This window comes from Thermobia domestica, chromosome 11, assembly GCF_964235325.1.
Source record: "Thermobia domestica chromosome 11, izTheDome1.hap1.1, whole genome shotgun sequence".
NCBI lineage: Eukaryota > Metazoa > Arthropoda > Insecta > Zygentoma > Lepismatidae > Thermobia > Thermobia domestica.
The window spans coordinates 123,553,418-123,566,084 of NC_137464.1; positions in this window are offsets into that span (position 1 = coordinate 123,553,418).

Below are 12,667 nucleotides of genomic sequence, written 5' to 3' on the forward strand. Positions count from 1 at the left end.
AACAAGTATTCGGTTCGTAAAAATATTTATCAATACACTTCTCCCATTTCTGGGGTTAAAAAAAAAAAAAATCCAAGTCTCGTCACTCGCATCACGATGACTATGTTATTTATTCTGTCATTAGCTTACTATCACACTTACTATCTCAATGAATATCGCTTTGTTCTACTAATTACATTTATCGTTGATTTGTACTATATATATATGTAAGAAAGAGAATTTTCCAAGTTCAAAAGGACTTTTGTTTTTATTGTGAACACAACTTCTAAGGTGGAAACATTGGTGAAGTTTGAGGATTCGTATGGGAGGGATAGTAATCGAAGTGTAGTTCTGAAAAAAAGATTTTAGTTTACTAATTTCAGGTTTCATTTAGTGACATATTAGGGTTACGATGACCTGTCTAAATCCCATGCTACATGCAGTTAGTATATTACAGACAATGTTAGTTGATACATATATTAATTAATAACATTACAAGGTTCGAAGAGAATATCTAACATGTGGCGGTATTTTCTAACGTTTACATTGTACATTTATCGGATATTTCGTAACTATGGCAACCAGGAACTGTTCGGGGAAAGGTACTCAGACCCTTTATACATATTTATTTACTTAATTCAATATTATGCGTTTTACTTCAATATTATATTCATATTTCACACACATTCATATCTCAACATATACAATACATATATATTCAATAATTGTTTAATCTTTCAAATTAATAACCCCGACAAATTGAGTTCGTAGGTTGCAACAGTTTACACAAAGAAATCCGACATATCGCACATATATAAATTTGACTAATTACCCGCGCATAATTAATATTCTCAAATATTTCATTTGAACTGGGAAACATTGAAATCGCTTGGCAGGGACATGAACACATAATATATAAATTTATATATGGTTTTAAAATATTAACATTATTTCTGGGCCCAATACAACTACAACATTTACATTTGTGGTTATCAATGGAACAAAAGTAGAAAATGACTGATAATCTGTAGGAATTCTGAACGAATAATGAAAAAGATAAAATTGTATCATGTACTGAACCATCGTCCACTACCGCAGTGGGTCTAAAATATGATGGAAAACGTTCCCTCAACCTTCCACATCAACGAATACCTCCATGAGTCGTGTTTCGCGACATCTCAGTTGGTAAATTAAGTTCAAATGATATATGTTGAACGGTTGCTATTTGTCAAATTCAAAACGGAGGGGGGGGGGGGTTTGAAAAATCTAAAAGAAAAAATCTCGAAGAAGATAATAGAGGGATAGATAGAGAAAATAAAAGGAGAAAAGCGGCGCCAAAGAAATAAGCTAGGACATTAAAACTAAAGTGGTCGAATTTAGACACAACAATCCACAGCCAAATATGCTTTATATGCCGAAAAGGGTTGGCCTACTAAATACGTAGCCTAAAATAAATATCTCCAAGCTCAGAAGCAATTCCAGTCGGCTGAGACCTTGGAGACTCCGGCACTACCGAGAAGTCAGTGTGGTCTCTAATTTAGAATTTATAAATAAAAAAATATCCGACCCCTCAGAAACTGAGAAGAGTTCCAAGTAAAGTATAGAAAACTAGACTAAAGTCAATAAAACAAGAAATCCTAAAAATCAGGATTTGTCAATTTTTTTAAAAAAAATAAATAAACTAAATTTTGTACTAGTAAGTTGTCTGCCAAATCTTACTAGTCACTACCAATCCGCAAGTTTCGCTACATCTTGAGGCGTCAACAAATTTCAAAACTATATCTACTAGAAGTAGAAGAAATGAAAATTCATGGACATTGGAATTTTGGACGCCCTAGTACAGTAATACGATATTCTACTGTAATAAATTTTCTATATTCACTCCTATCCGCTTTGTTACCTCTGCGGACAGTAGTGAACTTAATCCGGCGACGTGGTAAAACATGAAAGTATCGCAAAGGTAAACTGCAGAGTAGTATCGCAAAAGTAAACTGAACGAGTATTTTCATATTGTATCAATTCGGTAAACGGTTATTCCATTCTTTGATTAACTGGTAAATATCCTGAACCATTTGCTATATGACTATTATTCGTATTGCCAGGCAAGTTGATCAGTTAACAGGTATTTGGCTATTGAATGTCATGCCACGAAGTGAAAATACCAACCATCATTCTGCGTAACATACTATTCTCATACAAAATTTTAACGTAATAATTAATGTACTAAAAAATTTATCATTATATATATATACACACAATCAATATCTTATAACAAACTTTACCACTGGGCACGTATTTACATGGGTGTCCTATTATTTATTCATACTTTATAGCATACACATCTACATATCATTTATATTATCATTATTCATTTATATATTTATATTTTCTCTATAACGTCCATTTATTTTCAGACAGCGTTCACCTCTGGTGCTAGGGGTCTCGGGTTCAAACCCTGCTCCCGCCAAGTGAACTTGTGGTGGACAAACACCGTGTGCGTGGGTTTTCTCGGGGTTCTCCCGTTTCCTCCCATTTTCTTCATTCCACCATTTCATTCATTACTCATCATCACCGTCTCCTTTAGCCTAACCGGCATAACCGTGGGACGTGAAACTCAAAAATTTCATTTCATTTTTATTTTCAGACACCCATTACTATATCAATACGTCCAAGACTTCAAAACAGTCTTACTATCTATATTAAAATCAGCAAGTTCTTATAGTACATTAACTAACACCTGTGATTTTATATGAACTGGTACGAATTTTTTTCACAGCAAACTACTGTATATTTCACTTCACGGCTTCGAACTTATTCTGTATACAACGAGAATTCAATATTATTGACTACATGCAGTTATATTTCTGAAAATGTCAACAATGAAATCGTTCACAGAAAGCAACGGAAAGAGAATTCGTAACTGCAGCCTGGCAACAAAAATAATGCAACGCAGACAAACTGTGAGTTAAGTGGAAACGCGAAGTTTAATATTAATAATTTGATTACTAGACTATATAAATGAGTGTGCTTTTCAGTAACGTCCATTTTACAATGTAAATCGTTTAAATACCTATTTGTATGGGCCAGAACTAATATTTACTCATAATGAATCGCAAACGAAGGGTCATTTTAGTGTTGACCAGATCCTTCTGTTACTGAGGGACAAAACACTAGCAGCGAATAGTTCCTACCCGAGCGAGAGATGGTGTTGGTAGTATGAAAACAACCTTTGCACTATTAAATACACTTTTGTACTGTGCTATCGTTAGCCATAATCAATATGCTATGTAGTTACGGTACGAAATTACTATGACTGATCATTATGAATCAATGTACTTATTACGACGGACCAAAAGAGATGAATAATCAATAAGCAACAATACACTGTCCTTAAATAGATTAAGTTTATATGCACACATACACACGTAAATGCATACTAAATTATATATAGGCCTATCAAACGTAAACTAAGGAAGTTACACATGATACCACATATCACTAAACATATTAAATCATATTATCACACAACTCAACTATACGTAAACCAAACAATCACTAAATTTCACCATCCTAAACCGGCTCTATAAACTGGGAAAAAGAAACGGAATAATCAGAACAAAATGGCTCTACTACTAATTGGATCATGGTTTTCCAAATACTTTTAATGCCCCAGGAAAGACATATTAAAACTACTAATGGTAAGGGTCCCTTTCCTGTAAGGAAAAGAACCGTACCTTAAAAAAAAAGTTCAACCCATTCTGTTGGAAGCTTTGGTCAATTCAGGAGTAAGTTAGAGTCCTTGTTAACGTTTACTCTGACATAGTAAAATTCAACTTATCTACAAAGAAACCTACAAGTACCGCAATATTAATAAAAAAAAAAAAGTCTCATATACTACGTACAAAATATATATAGATGGACAGGCTACCGGAACCCTAAACGGAAGATTTAGAAGGTGGAGAGGATATTCTAAATGTTTTAAATCACTGAATCTTAATCATCATCAAAAACAAACCAATACACTATTCTTTTACTCCTGTACACAGCAACTTATTGACGTAAACATGGCGTCCTTGACTTGAGATTCCACATCTCACCGATTTTCTAACTGTTTTAGAGTGAAATTTAGCTCAGCTGAGACTCTCAGATGCTTCCTCACATTTTATTCCTTAGTCCGAATACCGAAATTTCCAAGAGCTGAATTTGCGTGATGTGGCTTCAAACTCGTCCCAGGTAGAGAATGTGAGGAATCGCGCCTTAATACTAGCGCTTCAGAAATAGTTCCAATCAGAACGGAATTTTGGCGGCGGAAGAAATATAAAGCGAATAGAAAATGGTAAAAACTGGATGAAACCGGATTTTGGAAGGATATGGGCATCTCAGAGGGACGAAGGGGCTCTAAATTATTCTGCCAAATATCAGATTTTTTGTGGATAATTTCAAGAATTTCTGTCCAATTTCGGGCCTATGTTTAAGTATAGCATTAAAGTGTATGTCAATAATCATCCTATATGTCCCATATATCGAGTTTATAATGAAATAATGTATAAATAAAGATATTATTCCCCGAAATATAATTCCTACGATATTATTCTGAAACTTCCACATTAATTTTGGTTTAAGTAAAGAACTAATGAATATACTACATGGACCGAAAAATATATTTTGAAAGTCGTATAGTACAGTACGTTCAAAAAATATTGGGCTCCTCCAAACAAAAATTTCACGACTGTGATGGTACATTACAACAGCAAGAAAAAACGACTCGTCAATGTGTGTGAGACAAGATTCATACAACGTCACGACTCATTGAATGTATTCTGTGAGCTGTTTGAATCAATAGTTGTGACCTTGAGAGATTTATCTATGACCCATCGAACTGTGGCACAAACTGCGTCGGCACTTTAAGCTGCCATAAAGAAAGGTTATTTTTTGGTGTCAATGAAAACGTGTGAGCTGATTTTTAGTTTTACTTTATCATTGTCGGCCTATCTTCAAAATCCGAACCATGATTTGGCATCTGGTGTTCAATATGCTGAACAAGTAACAAAGAAGCTGGAAAAAGTGCGAGAAAATGCTGACTCACAGTTCAGTGGTATTTTCAAATCTCGTTCCAAATTAGCAAAGGAAATATTCAGAAGTGAAATCCAGGCCTCTCGGGTGATTGGCGAACAAATGAGAAGGTCAAATCCACCAAGCTGTTCTCCAGAAGAGTATTTTAGAAGATCAATATTTTCATCATGTTTGGATGATTTAATCTCTGGACTCAAAGAAAGATTTTCTGATAACAAAGATATATTATCTTCTCTAGAGATTCTGCTTCCAAAAAATGCTGATGAAAGAAAGCTGCAAGACCTTTGAATTCTGTTGGGTAACTTTTGTTTCTGAACCTGTTATCAAAGCAGAGTACAGCCTATGATGTGAAACATGGTGAGCAGAACCAAACAAACCTCTCGATATAATGGATGTATTGGATGCATGTGATCCAATCTTCTTTCCGTCAATCAGCAAGCTACTCCGAATTTTCGCTTGCTTGCTCGTTTCAACAGCATCAGTAGAAAGATCCTTTTCTTCATTGAAAAGAATCAAATCATATCTGCGAAACAAGATGGGTGGTGAACGGCTTACAGGACTTGAATTGTAATTTATTGATTCCCAATCATCGCCTGATGTTGAAAAGGTGATTGATGTGCTGGCTAGCAGTGGAGACAGGAAAATAATTCTTTAATTCTACTACTATTGTAATTTTTTGAGTAACAGTAAATATCAAGGGAGTACTTCAAGTACATTTATTATTATTATTATTACATTTTTAAATACAATGTCTCATACATATTAGATTCTAATTGGTAAATGTATGGTTTATATGTAAAAAATACAGTTTTTAATGCAGAATAAAGCTCTTTGTGCAGTTAATTCATTCTTTTTAACTTGCTCCCCCCCCCCCGAAAAAATTCTGGCTACGTGCTTGTCAACTGCCTGAATGTGGTACAATCGTAGGTAAAAAAAAAAATAAATAAATAAATAAAAAATGAATAAATTTTGTCAGCAACCTTTGACCTGGAAATTGGTTGATTTCATTTGGATTCACCCATGGATAAATATCGTATAAGTTCCTATTCGTTGCTCACGAATACCATCATTCAAAGTTGTATACGACTATATATAGATATACATAGATATAAGGTGTCTCATGACATAGGGTAAATCTGTTATCAGAGTTACAACAAAATGTAAGAGGGGAAAGTCTCCAAATATAAATCGGACGAGCCGTTTGGGCTGCTCCCAATGTTAAATGAAAATGCAACGTTACCATTTACCTGGACCCACAACATAAGTGAATGAAGTTACTGTCTTTTACGCTAACGTGTCTATGACCAACTCTCATTTCAAACTTACCCCCGTTCACTTTATGTTGTGGGTCCAGGTAAATGGCAACGTTGCATTTTCATTTAACATTGGGCGCATAGTGTACAGCTCAAACGGCTCGTCCGATTTAAAAAAAAAAATCTTCACTTTAGATTGAAAACATCTTTAGAGACAGTTTTCCCTCATACATTTTGTTGTAACTCTGATAAGTTACTCTATGTCAGAGGACTTTTGAGACACCCTGTATACATAATTTAATGTAAACACATGAAAAACTGCACCTTCCAGATTAATATGGTGCTGGACCATCTTTCGCCCTTAGAATAGCTCTGATACGACCTAGTGGAACTTACACCATCCCGTGTACAATGTATCACTAAGTTCCGTGAGAGAGGATAGAGGAGGAAATCTGCACCAGATTCCTGTCTCCAAAACAGATCACAAGTGTTCAATTTTGTTCAGATCGGGGGATTGTGCGGGCCAGGGGAGATGTTTAAGTTCATCCAGATGTTCAAACCATGTCGCAACAGCTTCAGCTGTGTGAATGGACGCATTAGCATTTTGGAATATAGGGTCATCTGCCCGAAAACATCTGAACCATAAAGTGCTCGTGCCTTAAAGTGGTGACCTAATAATCACGGCCAGTGATGCGGCCTTACCAGTTCAATACAGAACCCACTTAAAACCTGAATTTTGCGGCTCACTGAATCAGGTGTTTCTGTTTATATATATATTACCTATAATTTATTTAATGAATGAATGACTTATAATTTATTTATTTAATTAATTTCGTAAATAGCCCATTAGACCTGATACCACTTGGCGTTGAATTTTACGTCAATTACTACTTTGGGGAGTACAAGGCCGTATAGGCTTCTTTCTAAAACAGTTTCTCGGAGATCGGTATTTTCGAGTTCGATCAGGATCCATACTCTCCGACTGCATCTTGCAAGGAGCAGGGTTTTAAACGTGGTGGTGAATTGTGCTGACATACTAACTTCCGTTCATGAAAGTTGTATGTGAATGACCTATTTATTGCTGCTCCTCTGAACTTCTTGTTGCAACTAGCCAATTACAACTCACTTAGAACAGCCTTCCACATTGCTCAACGACCGCTGGATTTACTTTCATCTATGACTGTGTCCATTTTGTCCTTACTTCATTGCGCATATAGGAGATAGGATACGTTTCAGGAAGACCGGAAATTAATCAACATTTTTATATAGTCTTTTTTTCTTTTTTGTTACCATGCTCTTAAACAGGTTATTTTTTGTCATGTGACGTGACGTCACTCGGTGAAGTGTGCCATGATCTTGGACGGTTTAAGAAGAGTTTTGGATGTTGTTCACCCTTCCCTGGGTCCAGCTTAAATCCACTTAAATTTGGCAGCCATAGAGCCCTTTTCTTGTCCTACTATGTACCCCTCTTAATATGATAGAAAAACGAGTTAATTTAGTCTTTTATTTATTTTATTTATTTATTTATTTGCCTGTTTTGCATACAAATGAGAGTATTCTCGAGCACGCATACAGTTGTCAAAATTACAAAATAATTACATATATGGTATAGAAAAAAACTTAGATAAAATAATACATACATAACTATGACTTTTATAAGCTTATACAATCATAATATAATTTACAAAGGAGAAAAAAAAAACATTTATACATTATCTTCAAAAAACTCATTTACCGAGTAGTAACATTTATCTACTAAGAACTCGTGAAGATCCGATTTAAACATAGAATATGATTTGTTTAGTTTTAGAAAGTCAGGTAACTTATTGAAAATTTTTGTACAGTTAATATATACACTTTTTTGAAAAAACGAGAAATTTTGGGGGATAACATGCAAATTATTAACGAATCGAGTATTGTATTTATGGACGTTACTGTTTTCAATAAATAAGTGTTTGTTACTTACGGTAAACAAGATAACTTTATATAGATACGCACAAGGTAATGGTAATATTTTTTGTCCTCGAAAGATGGGCTTGCAAGAAGATTTTGGTGACAATCCAAACACAACCCTTAGTGCTTTCTTTTGTAAGCGAAACGTGCTAATACATTCAGTAGAATAACCCCAAAAAATAATACCGTAAGTTATTAAAGAATGGAATTTTGCATAGTACACCGAAACTAAGGCCTCTGTTGTGACATTACCTCTTAGTCTACGGAGGCCGAAACAAATACTACTTAATTTTTTGTTGAGTTGAGAAATATGCTCATTCCAAGTTAGTTTCGAACTTATGGTGACACCAAGAAATTTAGTTGAAATAGAAAAGTCGACTTTTTTGTTATTTACCATTACGTGAGGAATAAATTTCTCTCTTGGTCACCACGAGGTACATGGAGGGGTAAGTGGTAGTGAAAATAATGGATCGTTTCTGAAAGGCACTAACAGGAACACATTACGTACCCCTCCTTATAGCAGAAGTATGAGCTAATTTTATTTTGGTATCTCATAGCGGGAGCTCATATGGTTCGAATCATATGTTAACCTACAGGTGCACGTCTCATATCGCCTTGATGCTGAAAGAACGCTGGGAGTCTGGGTTCGATTTCTGGTGGCTGTACGTCCACATCACATCGCTTTGCTCTTGAAAGAATACTGAAGGCCTGAGTACTAGGGTTTGAGTCTCAGTGGTGATAGGTCACGTCACAAGCACAGGATTCGTGACTATGAATTGAAGTGGATACGCGAGTTAAACATATTATTGATTTGGTATGTTGAATTACTTTTCAAAGGCAAATGCATCGACGGTGATGAGATAGATCTGTCAAATTGTATTTTCCATCGCCTGCCATAGAACAATGTTTCCGCTTCATAGAAATGGTTTAACTGAATGTTATAAAAGGAAGTTTCAGAAAAGCACACGAAATAGTGTTCTGTCTTGTTTTGCTAACTGATTCACGTGAAATAATTGAGCAGGAGAGAATCAAACTCTGATGTTTTATAAGAAAATATAACTTTTGTTTAAGAATGGGAGGGGAAAGAATAAATGTTGGACATTACATGAGAGTATGGGAAGCAGGGTATTGTATGTATTTGTAATTGAACGTCATACTTTGGGTGAAATTGCAAAGCGTCGATAGAATGATTTATGTGGATAAGTAGTGATATGAGAAAGTTACAAACGAGAGAGACAGCTTCGGTTTCATGGTAATAATATCTCTAATAATGAGTTCACGGAATACTAGTAAACATGAAAAAAAAAAAAAAAAAAAAAACTTTTTGGATATACGGCTGTGGAGCAGAAAGTTCATTTGATGCGAACCGTATCAAAGAAGAAACCCTTATCTTGCAGGTTGAAATGTGGATCTACAAGTTGACATGTAATTTAAATTAGATTGCATAGGGAATCGAACCTTCGAATCATTCATTTTTTTTTTCAAGGTTAACGTGCATCGATTTGTCATACTTTATTGGAGGCTTTTCCTCTGACAAATTATCGCTGTGCCATTATGACCTTCATCAGCTCTCATTGCTGTTTGTCAATGTATGAGTAAGAATGCATTGAATTATGCGGATAAAATGAGACGAAAATGTGATAAAATAACAGGAGTATTTGATTTGATGCTAATTTATGGTCTATTATGAAAAACGAAAAGTTTGAGTTAAAAAAAAGAAGCACCGATAACTGAAATCACCTTGATCGCCCTGTCCAACCTGAAAGATGAAGTGGGAGCACAAAGGAGCTTAATGTTTCAAATCGTTATACTTGAAATAATAATTAACTAACTAAAAGAAATGAAAGGTTCAGCTATGGAGAGAGGGGGAAAAATGCAAGCGGATCTTATTTTATACAAAAGTGATCATTAGACTTCGGATCAATATGCATTGAAAAAACAGCAAAATATGCATAGAAATTTGCGCTAAAAATCACGAAAATATGCACTAAAAAGTATAAATATGCACCAAGCTAAAGTTAAAGGAGAAGTTTTATTACATCTTTAGGAAAAGAAGTTGTGTTAGTTGAACTAGATATATTTGGTGAAACCCTATAATTGTGATGCACTCATGTTACAATACACACAACTACGTATTTTACGATATTTTCTGGCAAAAAGTTTCTGCGTTTATCAGTCAAAACATTTCTGTACTTTTTGTGTGTGTGTGTGGGGGGGGGGGGGGTGACAGGTCGTTAAGGGACAGTATTTCGAACAAGAAATAGAGCGATGAGGTCAGTGATGAAACTTATTCTTGGGACGATAAATCGATATCAAAAAGTCATTTCCCAATATCTCTCACTGTTTTTGCTTCATGTAAATCAATATTGAAACCGAAAGTAGTAGTAAATTTTTACCACATCCAGTTCTAGTAGAGAGGGAGGTGGAGGCGACATATTATCTTGAAACGCTGAACGATTCCCGAAAAACACTTGTCGCAAATTATTACCGTTTTCGATTTATGGCTGTGAATGTTGAAACCAGAAGAGATCGATTTCTAATACTCCCGGTTTAAATAAAATGATGTTGGGACGATGGGACCTATTCTTCGGATGCTAAATCGATTCCCAAAAACCGCTTGTCGATGTCTCTTACCGTTGTTGCTTAATATCTGTTGATGGATGGACGGATATAGCCGTTCTATAAGACTTTCGATACTTATGGTAGCATAGTTTGGAAGTTCAATAATCGTGAACTGATAGTATTTGCAGTGTGCTAATTAACCGCTTTTGCCAGGGATGGGTGGGGAATAAACCCTAAATTTTATCATTTTAGTATTAGCCTTCGAGACTACGTTATGCATAACAAACGCAAGTCTTCTAGAGCGGTTATGTCCATTCGTCTGTCAACAGGTACCAGAGCAAAAACGGTAACACCTGTCGGGAAGTGGTTTTCAGAAATTGATTCCGTGTCCCAAAAATAGGTTCCATCTACTCCGAAATCCTTCAATTTAAACCGGAAGTGGTACAAATCGACCATTTCCAGTTTCAATATTGGTCATAAATGAAAAACGGTAATACCTAATGACAAGCGATTTTCGGGAATCCATTTGGCATTTCAAGGATATATATCATTCCTACCCCTATAACTCTACTAAAACCGGAAGTATTAGAATTGACTACTACTTTCGATTTCAATACTGATTTCCATAGCGCAAAAAACTAAGATATATGAGGCGCCTAGTATCAAAGTCCTTCACATCAATTTCGCTTAGTTAGGAGTAATCTCGCAAAACGTGCCGTGAAGCTCCATATACACGCATAGAAAGTCTCATATTTGAACTAGTTTTTTTTAGTATGGAATATTAAGCTTTTAAACAAAATACTTTAGATCAAACATACAAGCGATATACAACTCAATTTCGGTTTTAAAAAATGGATTTGGCGGCTTTTGATACTAGGCGCCTCATATATACTGAGAAGCAGTTTCCGAGAATCGATCCAAGGCCTCAAGAATATATTTCCTTTCATCTCTATACAGAGTGTTTGTGGTAAATTAAATTGCTTTTTAGCCACTAGAAAGAAAATAAAGAACGCCCCAATAAGGGCGGAGCATTTAATATGTATATAAAACATTGTAAATTTAGGGGATTACAAATATTAGAACATTATTACAAAGATGCCGATTTAAGAATGAAATATGACATCAGGCATGTGTTCCTCTCGACTTGCTCCGCAGGCGTTCACTCTTTAGATGAAATTCGTAACAACTTTTCTGCATTTCTACTCATTGATTTCGTTGAATTTCCTCTTGGAGTTCTTGTACTCTTCGGAGGTTCTTACGTACACATTTGACTTAAAAAATCACGAAAGGACGTGGTCGCAAGGAGTAAGGTCACGTGATCTTATAGGCCAGTTCCAATCATCACTGTGACAAAGTACTCACCTGAAAATTTTTCACAGCAAAATGATTGTCTCGCGGAAGGTGTATCAGATGGCGTCTCCTGTTGAAACCGCAAGTGTTCATTTTCAACAAAAAGTTCGTTTCAAAGGTTGCACGAAGCTTCCTTATAGTCTCTGCATATCATTCGACATTACGTTGCACACAGCAAGCTGCAGAAGTAGTAGTAGGTTACCGCGAACACAAAACTGGTAAGAAACGACGGATCACGGAACAGATGTTGCAGAAAATGAGGGAGAGGAGGGCATGGAAACAGGTTGATACAGAAGAGGGCAGAAATATGTACAGGAAGTTAAACAACGAGTTGTGAAGGGAAACAGTCAGAGCAAGAGAAGAATTTTATGAAAGAAAATTCGAGGACATAGAAGAATTAGAAAGAGTTGGGAAATATGAGGAAATTTACAAGGAGATGAAATCTATGCAACTTTGGAGGAAACACGGAGGTATTGCGATAGCAGTAAAAAATAAGA